The sequence below is a fragment of the Nanorana parkeri genome, unplaced genomic scaffold, assembly GCF_000935625.1.
Source record: "Nanorana parkeri isolate BGI_ZX_2015 unplaced genomic scaffold, ASM93562v1 scaffold48, whole genome shotgun sequence".
Taxonomy (NCBI): domain Eukaryota; kingdom Metazoa; phylum Chordata; class Amphibia; order Anura; family Dicroglossidae; genus Nanorana; species Nanorana parkeri.
This window is the reverse complement of record NW_017306316.1, coordinates 644,952-657,289: the sequence shown is the minus strand read 5'-3', so window position 1 is coordinate 657,289 and position 12,338 is coordinate 644,952. Positions and strand designations below refer to the sequence as shown.

Genomic DNA, 12,338 nt, shown 5'->3' with positions numbered 1-12,338 from the left:
TTCCACATTAAAATTAATTTCAATTTCTTAATGCTGACCTGAACTCAAAAATGAAAGATTATTGTTATAGGAAACATGTTAATTGTGCCTAGGCAGTGCCATGAAATAATTACCCTTTGTCTTGAATTCCTCCTGAAAAGTTGCAGTATATCTGCTGTGTGGGAGACAATACTACCTCTGACTTATAGTCCCATGAGATTTGAAGTTGCAGAGCAATGTCTTTTTGCAGTATTTGGAACAAGCCAGAAAATGTCCAGCTCCAGCAGCTACTCATACATTCAGATGCAGATGACCATGGCACCCCAGTGTAGATAAACATTGTAGTCACCTACAGCAACAACTCTGTAACAGCTACACACTGAGTAAATAAGCAGAGAGATTTGTAGCTGCTACAAAATGCTGCTATAAAGTTGGTAGTTTGACATGGTCCTTAGTATTAAGCTTCAAAATTAGGTACGGTGAAGACATTATGAATTAAAGAAACTGTGTGGGACATGAATAAATGTTTAAAACTGCCAATGGCCACAAAAGATTTTGCAAAGGGGCCACAGTTTGACATGCCTGGTGTTGGAGCTGATTAAATTGGAGAGCAAATTCTACAACTGGCCTAGAGAGGGGTCTGTGTGCAATTGTATAACTCTGCCAGAGGCATTAGTATACAAGTCTGTTTGAGCGGAGGGAATGACATGAAGAGTTCAAGTTAATCTGTAGAGTGTCGCACCGATGTATCGGCAGGAAAATTGCACTTTCGGCATTATGTCAAAAGTGCCATTTTCGGCCTATTTCTTTCGGCGCCGGATATATCGGTGCATCCCTAGTAAATACTGTATATGGCTCCCATTGTGTTGTAACGAAAATTCGTGTTTCGACCTATTCGGATGCATTAAACCGAAAAACATATCAGACAGGCCAGAAAAGTCACGTGTCCGATTCAGTTTCGTTTTTGACCGAAATTCGGATTTGGACACATTCGGATCTATTGGGATTCGGAAATTCGGATGTGTCTGAATGTCAGAAAATTAGTCTGAATTTTGATTCGGAACGAATCACATATGTCTATTGCAAACCTCAACGATGTTATATTAAAAAAAATAACTGTTCTCTGCATTTATATCACTGCTAGTTTGTTTTACACATTCAATAATGCCTAAACTAGCAAGAGAGTAAAGACACACCCACACCCCAACATACACTCTCATAGACCAGTTTATGCAGTTAATGACACATCGTATATGAGCCATGCTCAGGGAAAGAGCAGCTGCTCCACTAAACTCATTATAAAAAGGAAATGTCAGCACTGTGGAATGTAGATGAGCTCAGAACCTTGTGAGATCACTGCAAGTCCTAACCCACTACTTACAGGGTCTTTCCCAGCTTATTTGGGAAGTTTGTTCTCTCATTACTACTATTAAAGTACTAAAATGCTTCAATGTAACTATATGCTGCATATGACAATTGCATATACAAGTGCTTTCATTGCCACACATACTATTGCGGCAATCGTGATTAGTGAAGGGTGTGTAGCCGCAAAATTAGATTTGTGGCAATAATAGGAACACTGTGCAGGCCAAGGAATAAAGACCATTTATTCACATTTTCGAAACCTTCGTTTGTCAAATCCATCTGCTGCCCCCCTCAAAACTATTCATCTTCATTGCTACCATTGCAAGATTTTATTACATAATCTTTACATGCCTGCAGTAAACAGAAATGCTGAGCCATGAGGATAGAAATGATGCCTATCCATTGACAGCTGAGCCCATTATACACATTAGGAAAAGGTTACTAGTTAATGTTTGAAGGTGTCTTTCTTCTTTATACTACTTCTAATACTGCATAGCAGCCAAGAAAATAGAGAAACTGTTTGAATTATTTTTTAACACATTCATGAAGTAAATTTCTAACCTTATGTTAAAATGATAATTTAGTAATACAAAAAACAAATTAGGACCAGGGTCTATTGTAGCACTAGGTATTTATATATATACACAGGGTCTATATATATAACAATGGCCACTACTCCTTACTCTTGCTATCAGAACTTCCTGCTGCTTTTGACACTGTTGATCACCTGCTCCTCCTCAAAAAACTCCACTCACTTGGCCTACAAGACTCTGCTCTCTCATGGTTCTCCTCCTACCTATCTAAGCGCTCCTTTAGTGTCACCTACAAATCTATATCCTCCCCCCCTCTTCCTCTTTCTGTATGTGTCCCCCAAGGCTCTGTCCTTGGACCCCTTCTCTTCTCTATCTACACCTCCTTCCTTGGTCAGTTAATAACCTCACATGGCTTCCAATACCATCTCTATGCTGATGACACTCAAATCTATCTTTCTACTCCACAACTCACCCCCTCAGTGTCCTTGTGTGTCACTAATCTACTAACTGACATATCAATATCAACACTTCTTAAAACTCAACCTTTAAAAAACTGAGCTCATGGTATTTCCTACCAACCCCACCCCCTCAATGCACCTTCCCCCCAACCTTTCCCTTGAGGTTGTTAACACAACTATCCAGCCCTCCCCCCATGCCAAGGTCCTAGGTGTCATCCTTGATTCGGACCTTACCTTTCTTCGCCACATCCATTTGCTATCCAAATCCTGCCGTCCTCACCTTCGTAACATCTCCAAAATACGCCCCTTTCTCACCAATGAAGCTGCTAAATTACTCATCCACTCGTTATCTCACATCTTCACTATTGCAACTCCCTCCTAATTGGCCTTCCACTACAGGGGGTATCCCCCTTCAGTCTATCATGAACTGAGATGCTGGACTCATCCACCTGACCAACCGCTCAGTGTCTGCAAACCCCCTCTATCAATCACTGCACTGGCTTCCAATAGTCCAAAGGATAAAGTTCAAAATATTAACAACCACTTACAAAGCCATCCACAACTCTTCGCCCGGCTACATCTCAAACCTTGTCTTAAAGTACCACCCTAACCATCCCCTCCAGTACCACCCCCCCTCACGGGCAGGGCCCTCCTTACATCTTGTCTTGAATTGTAATGTCTTCCTTATATTGTAAAGCGCTGAGCAAACTGTTGGCATTATATAAATCCTGTATAATAATAATAATAATAATAATATCAAGATCAGAAGGGCTGTATGGCTGTCAGAAGGTAAATACTTAGAAGAAAATCCCACCCACTGGTTGATAAGAAAGGGCGAATCTGAATAAGACTGCAATCACTATACAGTAGAGAGGGCCTGATATAAACAGTGCTTTCTTAGGTGTGAATATTCCTTTTAAACAAGGATTGGATAATTACAAGTATCCAATCCCTGTTTCATCCCACGAGAAGGGAAAAAGTGATACAAAATACAAGGTGAAGCTTTTGTTATTGCATCCCTAAATTACCTGAAGTTTGCTAGAATGTCCACATTGTTCCAGGCATGTCAAGTATGGGCAGCAAGTTCCAACACAAGTGTCTTTTCTGAGTTATTGGGCATTGTTAAACTACAGAAACAATTCTCCAATCATAAGGTTCTACCACAGATGACATTAATAGTCTAGTCAGGTTGCTGGTAAGGGGAGAACTGGGTTGCAAGGTGGGGGATATAAGGGGATGGCAGTCCTTAGTGTGGCCTCCGCTAGGGGGGAGAAGGATGCATCTGAGGGGCTGTGGCAAATTTTCATGTGGGACAAATTTTCATACTGTATGCGGACATACAGTAAGTGCCTGGACAAATATTTAAGTCTGGAAATAACTTTAGGTGCTGACTTACTATTTCATAATACATTTTAGATCTAGTCTGGATGTTCTTTTCTACACACACTTGAATAATTTTCACCTTTGTGAGTAAGTTACTCCAACATGGATGGAAAAACTAATTTTGGGCATCTCAGTTCCAATATGGGTTGATTTTTTTTTTTGCATTTCTATATTTTTAACCTAAGTGGATTTTGGCTTCCTTAATGATCCCCTGCAACTCTCCTCAGCATATGACATGTCCATTCACTCATGGTAATCATAAGGGATGCACTGATACCAGTTTTTCGTTATCGGGTACTTATACCTGCATTCGTGGGCCCGGATTATCAGGAAGCCCGATTGCCTGGGAAGCTGGTGTTCTTTTGATGGACACCCTTCCCTCGTGACACTGCGAGGCAGCCTGGCTTCCTGACCAAGGAAGATGGGCGGCGGGTCATGACGTGCCGCCTGGCTTCCTGACGGGTCAGGAAGCCAGGCTGCCTAGCAATAAGTGAAGCTGGCTTCCTAGCCAAATCAGGAAGGTGGGAGGCAGTTTTGAACCCACCACCCAGCTTCCCATTTGCCGGGAAGCTGGCCCCATGCTCGCGGCACTGCCGGTCAGAGGGAGATCTCCCTCTGACCGGAAGTTCTGGTATCGGGGGCAGGTATCCAAGCATTTGGGCGAGTGCGAGTACTCGCCCAAATACGTGGTATCGCCACCGATACTAGTATCGGTATAGGTGCATCCCTAGTATTCATGATTTTAAAAAAATTGGATTGATTATCAATGAATTGCACAATGTGAGTTGCATTGCTAAATGTATTTTAGTTGTTGCATATGTCATAATAAGATTTGATTATATCATTTTAGATTAATAACCTCCTTGTAAGTAGACCCTTGGTCTAACAAGCACAGAGCTGTGCGTTGTCTTCCCATCAAATATTTCTAAGAACGGATAAAATAACATGATTTTTTAAAATCTAATATTGTATCATTAGGATAGTGAGTTAAGACTAGGTGGTATCATGTCAAGATTATAATATTCTGTGATTATGAAATAACATTCAATTTGTTCTTTACAATAAACACTTTTTGAGAAAATCATTGTTATAGATATTGTATTGGACTCAGGTTTAGTACCTAATTAAAAAGGAGAACTATGGGGTTGGGGCTTTTCCCCATAGTTCTCCTTAGGGTAACGGGAGGACACAAACTAGCGTCCTCCCGTCACCCTAGGCTCAGTATACCGCGAGCTGTAGCAATAGCAAGCCTGCTATTAGCTATTTTAAATTGCAGTAGCCAATAGCAGGCTGGCTATTGCACCCACCCACTGCCTGCTGGGAATCAGCAGAGGAGCAAACTGAAGGAGAAAGTTCTCCAATAGCAAGCTGGCTATTTCTCCCAGCCGCTGAATGGGGGACTTAACGCCGGCTTTCTCCAGCCGGTAGTAAATAGGAAGAGAGGACAGGGAAGCAGCAAAGGCACGGTACGAGCAGCGGAGGCATGAGGTGAGCTGTGGAGGAACAACGGAGGCAGGGGACGAGCAGCGGAGGTACGGGACGAGTAGTGGAGGCACGAGGGGAGCTGTGGCAGGACGGGGGTGTGACGGACCTCGGTACTTGGGGTGAGTATGTCCGCCGCTGTCTTCTTCCTTGCTCAGGAGATATTGGAACCCGCTGATCTTTAGCTCCCAGTTTCCCAATCACTGGCCGAGACTCGAGTGTAGGGTGAAACAAACTCTGATTTATTGAGCAACGGCACAAACTTTTATACAGCAAGTGATGAGATCAGATTATAATCCCATCACATCCACCCTGCCTTTGCCAGACAATCGGTCTGCTCAACACCACAGGGTTTCCCCTGCTAACGAGCTCCAGACAGCCATAGCAGGTGCCTGGCCAGAATGTCATTATCCTGCGCTCCTTCAGAGTACAATGGGAGATAACGAGGGGTGGTGCTGACAGTCTTTTGATAACCAGGTTACACAGTATAACATAATTAAACATAACACCACCAATACACATTTAACTCATAAACTGATCACCATGCCGTCACAGGGGGCACCAGCGGAGAAGTGGAGGCATGGGGGTAATGCAGAGGCACAGCGGTCTTTCCTCCCCACTGGTCATCAACTGCAGCGATCAGTGTCTGATCCCCACCTTTGCTGATACAGGTGGGGAGAGCAGTGGGGATCAAAGTGGACACAGCCCGCAGCATGCAGCGGCTCCCAGCGGGGAGGAGAATGGGGAGCAGAGCTGATGCAAAGGTGGCAGCAGGGGAAGTGAATGGGCTGACAAAAGCCCAGGCGCATAGGTGCAATTTCTAGTACACCTGGCACCTGGGATTTGTTGAGCCCCGCATTAAGAAGAAACTATGTAGTGCAGATATAGTCATGGGTGTAATTGGTTTATATTTGGTTTCCCTGCAGCAGCTGACTCCATTGTACCACTGAAATACACTTAAATATGAACAAAGCCTTAAGGAACCAAGGGAAAAAAATACCTCATCAATAACAAGACCTTACAACAACACCGACAAAAGCTGTAATTTTCCTTTAGGAGGGCTGCCTGGCTCTGGACATTTCTACACCCTACTATAAAGCACCTGACGAGTTTCAATTATAATAGAAGATAACAGAAAACTTTGTAATAAAAACTTATTTGTTGAGGGCAAACATGATGATGGCAGAATAAACTTGCTTTCTGAAAAGCTGCAACTCTTACACACAGTAAATGCTTCTTAGTCGAATAAGAAATTCTGCTCCTTCCTGACACCACTAAATCATTAAATTGTTTGTGTGCTCATCCACTATATTCACATAAGAAAAAAACAATTTACAGCATATGCCCTAGGAGCTTATCCATACTAAACTGAACTTGTTTTTCAATAATTTAGTATATTTTTGTTAGTTGTTGTACGGTTAATGGAATTTCATGAGATGTCAGTCTGTCTACTACAGGGGTAGGCAACTCCGGCACTCCAACTGTGGTGATACAACAAATCTATTATGGCTCTGCCTCTTGGAGTCATGTCTGTGGCTGCCAGAGTCCTGCAATACATCCTGGGACTTGCAGTTTTCGACATCTGTAAGCTCAATAAAGGGAGACAACAGAGTCATGAAACACATTTTAATAGTATCTAAGACCAGGGATGTAGCTCTACACGAAGAGGTCCAATATCAAAATAATTTTGGAATCCACCTGGGACTCCACTATCTTCTTAAAGTCAACCCAATATGGGATAATCTATTATGCAAAGTCTGACTTCAGCTAGCAATTTCTGCTTTTGCCCAAGGACCATTAGTCCATTGCAGTGGTGAAAACATAGTGAAGAAAATGATGCAGGAGGGGGCAGGCAAAACAGGCAGACAAAATAAAGTTGCTACTTCCATAACAGTATCCTAGGTTTCAGGGATCCTGGGGAAGTCCAGCAGAAAGCTGAATCAATGTGTGGATACCAGGAGGTTCCTACTAGTGTATCCAAGTGGGGGATTACAATCAATATTAACATCAATGCATGTACACTTTAAAGGTAATGTCACTCTTGAGCCCCGTGCCATCCAAAACAAAGGTAAACATTACCATAGGTTATATTATAATTGTAATTCACTTACAGATTTGTTTGACACACTTATACATTGCAAGTGTATTCCACAAAGAAGACTGAACTATTCACATCTGTTCCTATGGTTAACGTAGCATACAATCTAATGGCCTTAACACAATCATCTTCATGTACAATAGAGCCGGTTTTGGTGACAGCCAATTAAACTACCAATCTGATTATGGGATAAAATGGAGCACCTTGAGGAAATGCACACAAAGACAGAGAGAACATACCAGCTCCTGCAGGTATGGCAAGAACCATATCCAAGACCCAAGTGCTAAACAGCAAGAGTGACAACTACTTAACTCAATCGTAACAGTTTGAAAGAGATGTCTGAACTTAATTTGCACTCATTTAATCCACCAATGTTCTTGTCATATGTAGCCGCCTGCATTATGAATTATTATGTAGCCTGACAGTATCAAGTCTTCTATGTGCTAGACCCACCATAGCAGTTACATTGCCTGTTCATGGAGACATTTCTGCTGCTTGTAATATAATTTCCTTCTACTTGTCACAACCAGTGATAAGTGGTTGTAGCACATTAAGGGGCAAAAAACAGCACATGCTTACTGCCCGCTACTACCTTGGAAATAGCAGTTGTTTACAATATTATTTTTAAGACCCTGGTTAATTAAGACAGAAAGGTCTTGTCAACATGACTAAACATTACCAACAAGCAACAAACCAGCAATCCGGTCTACGGACACATATCATTATAAGAAGAAAATTTGCTGTGGTAATAAAAGCACTAAGCTAATGCCGATTTGTACTGATTCGCTGCAAAGCTTGACATCTTGTCAGGCTCGTAAAACGTTACCTCAGGTTCCATAGTGACGATAACTTGTATCTGGGTAGTCGATGAAGAACCTGCAGCTTCATCCTCATCCTCAGACGTAGGAGATGATGAAGACATGTCTTCATGTTGAGAGAGGTGATAGCCTTTTGGAACTAAGCTGGCTCGTTTGTCCCGCACTAGTGACCAAAATCCTTTGGCATCCATGCCTTAAAAGACTAACCTTTCCTTCAGTATCTTATGTCGATAACAGTACTCTAAGCAGAACAAGATTTCCACAAGGTTGTTACATTTCCTCAGGAGACCATAACACCAGACCAGAGAGATTTCATTCATCTCAAGGGACGCAGGGCTCTTTCATCAGAAACACTGCCTTAAGTCATCTTGCTTTTAATATCCTGTGCACTTCTAAGACTACATGATCTAACAAGGTGAAAAGCTGTCTTATAGAGGTGCCAAAGCATATGCAGCAAAACAAATCAATGTCACACTAAAAGCAAGGCTGATTTCAAGGGACCTTGTAGAGCAGTGGTTCTCAACCTTTCTAGGGCCGGAACCCTTTGGTAACATTTGCCAAGTTGTGGTGACCCCCAACGGTAAAATTTAGGGTTGACGCGGCTGCTGCAGTGACATCTGGCGGCGTGGCGGGAGAACTGACACTGCTGCGCTAGGAGAGGGCTGAGGAGGACTCTCACCTAGCACAGCAAAAATCACACAGCGAAAGGTTTTCGATCGAGCAGATTAAACCTTTCCGAGAGAAAGTGTTTCTCTCCCACCAAGCCTGGAGTCGCTATCTAATAGCGGGAGACTCCCGGTGACCCCTAGCAAATTGTCATTCGACCCCCGAAGGGGTCCCGACCCACAGGTTGAGAACCACTGTTGTAGAGCAGGTGAAAAATCTCCAAGTGAATACAAAGCATTAACCTGCTATCCAAACACTTCCACCAAAGTAGGGGGGTCACACACCGGTCTTTGTGTAAAGAGCTCTGCAGCATTTTGTATCATCCATGGGTACAGTGGTATTATACAGACCATCAGCATGAAAAGCCTGTCTGATTTAAATGGTTGTGATTTTGCATGCCCATTCTATGCGTTGTGTAGGTGTTTTTTTTGACATAACAATGCTTAAAAAAAATAATATCAGTGTGGTAATGTTTAAAAACCATGTTGCCATGTACAGTCAGTAATGATAAATATTCCCTTTTAGATTGTAGGCCCTCCTTGCCATCTTGTCTTGAATTGTATTGATTGTAATGTCTTCCTTATATTGTAAAGCACTGCGCAAACTGTTGGCAGTATATAAATCCTGTATAATAATAATAAAAATAATAATAATAATAATAATAAAGAGGCGGCCATATTTGATCATTACATATAAAAGTTCAACTTCCTGCTTTGCAGGGCTACACAATGGTTGTGCTTTATTGCTTCCTCGCACAATGCAAGCCCAGGAAACTTCCAGTTCATTTTTGCATGGATAATGTCTAACTTCAACAATCTCTACATCTCTATATTAGCAGAAACCTGGAAGGGCAAGCATAAAAAAACTAGGCAAATCACAACGGCCACAAAAATATTTTCTTCAGCTTTTTCCAAAGATAAGCTTGGGCCAGGTGTTTCATACTGGTTTTCTTTCCACTCTTCTCCATACATATAAATATGATTTCATGTGGCAATTCAGACATGCATGTTTATGGTAATCGTTTGTTCATGTCTGTTCATCTAGCTGTCCACTATGTCTTATGGGTATGTCTTCAGAAAAGGAAAACCCTACAATTGCCCTCCATTTCAAATGCGAAGGAATAGTAGGAATGAAATCTCTACAGACCACCAGTTTTTTTCGGTGCTGCCCAGCACTCTTATACTTTATATACAGGTGAATGCCACATAAAAAGCAAAGTGATTTCTTTCCAAAGCAGACTGTGTCAATCGGGTCTTGTCCTTTTTCTGAAACTCATTGATAATCCAGAGTGCCTGCGTAGGGCTACACAGCAGTACCCACAGGCTAAGCCCACAAGAGCCAGTAAAACAGGTACTTGGCAGAAGCTCCAAGCACAATACATGGCAGAGAGAAGTGTAGATCCTCACTTTCACACTAAAAGTCTATGATGAGTTTTGAATCTCTTTTGTTCACTTTCACAGTTTGCGTCTAAGAATCTCTTACATCAGTTTTACTAGATAACTACTTAGCCTTTTTTTTTTTTTTACTAAGAAAAAGGCAAATACATTTTCTCATGCCCCCATATAGTTTTAACATAAACTTCCTGGCCAAAAAAAAAAAAAGTCACCACCTGGATTTAGTTTTGTTATGATCTGGGGTTGCTTCAGTCGGTCAGGTCTAGGTTCAGCAATGTTTTGTCCCCAAAAAATGAGGTCAGCTGCCTACCTGAATATACTGAATGACCAGGTTTTTCTATTAATGGATTTTTTTATTCCCTGATGACACAGGAATATTCCAAGATAACAATGCCAGGATTCCTTGGACTCAAATTGTGAAAGAGTGGTTCAGAGAGCATTGGGCATCATTTTCACACATGAATTGGCCACCACAGACTCCAGACCCTAACTCCATTGAGAATCTTTGGGCTATGCTAGAAAAGACTTTACAAAGTAGTCCTATTCTCCCCTCATCACTACAAGATATTGGTGAAAAATGAATACAACTCTAGCTGGAAATAAATGCTGTGACACTGCATAAGCTTATCGAAACGATGCCACTGCAAATGCGTGCCGTAATCAAAACTAAAAGGTGGTCCAACTAAATATTAGAGTGTGTGACTCTTTGGCCAGGTACATACCTTTTAAAACATCTAATAGCTCAGATGCTGTTTCTATCATTATCATATGGCCAAAAGCACAGGAGGTATGACTACCACATAGTCTTTGTCCAACATTTACATACTATATTTTGCCAGTAAAGTGCAGAAATTATATTTCAACAAAACTGTCTACAGCTACAGGTCCATCAAGTTCAAAAGTACAATGCTCCCAGTTATTCAATAATTACCTCTTTTTAAAAAACAAAACAAAGGAAGTCTTCACACGTGGGATGCTACTTTTTTTTTTAACTACTTTTGAAAATACTTGCTAGACATCTGTCATGCTAACTCTTTGGTTTCAATATTTCCTGGTCGCTGACCTGAATGAGTATGCAACAGGTCAAGTCAGAACTCTTGATCTGTATAACTGTGTCAGGTCAGGGACTTAGGCTAGCCGTACACATGTCAATTATTTTCGCGGGCTGAACTAACAAATTTGACACGATTCCTCCATCAACACAAACAGTGTGTCGATCGAGGAATCGCTGCTGTTTGCATTGTATTCTGACAGGTGTTGCAGGCGCCTGTCAGATTACCCGATCAGAGCAGGTAGCTCATTGGCTACCTGCTCTGATATCACAGATATTTTCCAGCAGGCTCTTTCGATCAGCTGATGGAGGAATGCCGGCTGAAAGGGAGCCAACAGCCCCGCACACTGTGTGAATTTCAGCCGGTACACTGAAAGTCTGGAGTTAAAGTGATAGCTTCTATTGGTCAGGTTAGTACAACAAATCTATTAATACAAGTCAATAATGGGATCGCTTTAACAAACTTTTTGCTTTTATCAATGGCCAACACAATCCAATACACTCCTGCTACTTCACATAAGTAGAAATCCTTGCTATCAAGTTCCCAGAATATGACAGCAAAGTATGGGTCTTCATGCAGCACCTTACAATTTTTCCTTCAAATCACAAAATATTGCTTCTTGCAGGAACAGCCATTTACATGGATAATTATTTAACTCATTTATATAGACCCAATACCTTTAACCTTCAAAAACATAGAGAAAACAGCCCCACATCAGTCCTTGTATGAAGGAGTTCACAATCCTTGCTATACTTATACACATGAATGCACAGGGGGGGTCAAATTTGTAAGTGGAAGCCAATTAACCAACAAGTATGTCTTTGGGAGGAAGCTGGACCACTTGGAGGAAATTAACATTGGCATGGTAAGAATGTACAAAGTCCACATAGTCCAATGTGAAAATTGCACCAAGGACCATAGAGCTGAAATGCTAGAATGCTAAACTCTTCACCATCTGCTTGCATAAAGATGCTACTATTCTGATAATGCCAACTGGAACATGAAAGCAAAAGTTCTACTTGGTTATTACAGGAAAGGAGCTCAGTTTTTCACATCATCCCATTTTTACTATATTCTGTTGAATCAATATTCAATTTGTCTTTAATGGAG

General features: G+C 41.6%; 1 protein-coding gene across 3 annotated transcripts in view; it reads right to left on the bottom strand.

Annotated features, from left to right (window-relative positions):
- The window catches only part of MYO1C (myosin IC), a 139,693-nt gene that overhangs the window by 63,689 nt on the left and 63,666 nt on the right, over positions 1 to 12,338 (bottom strand). The window lies entirely within an intron of this gene.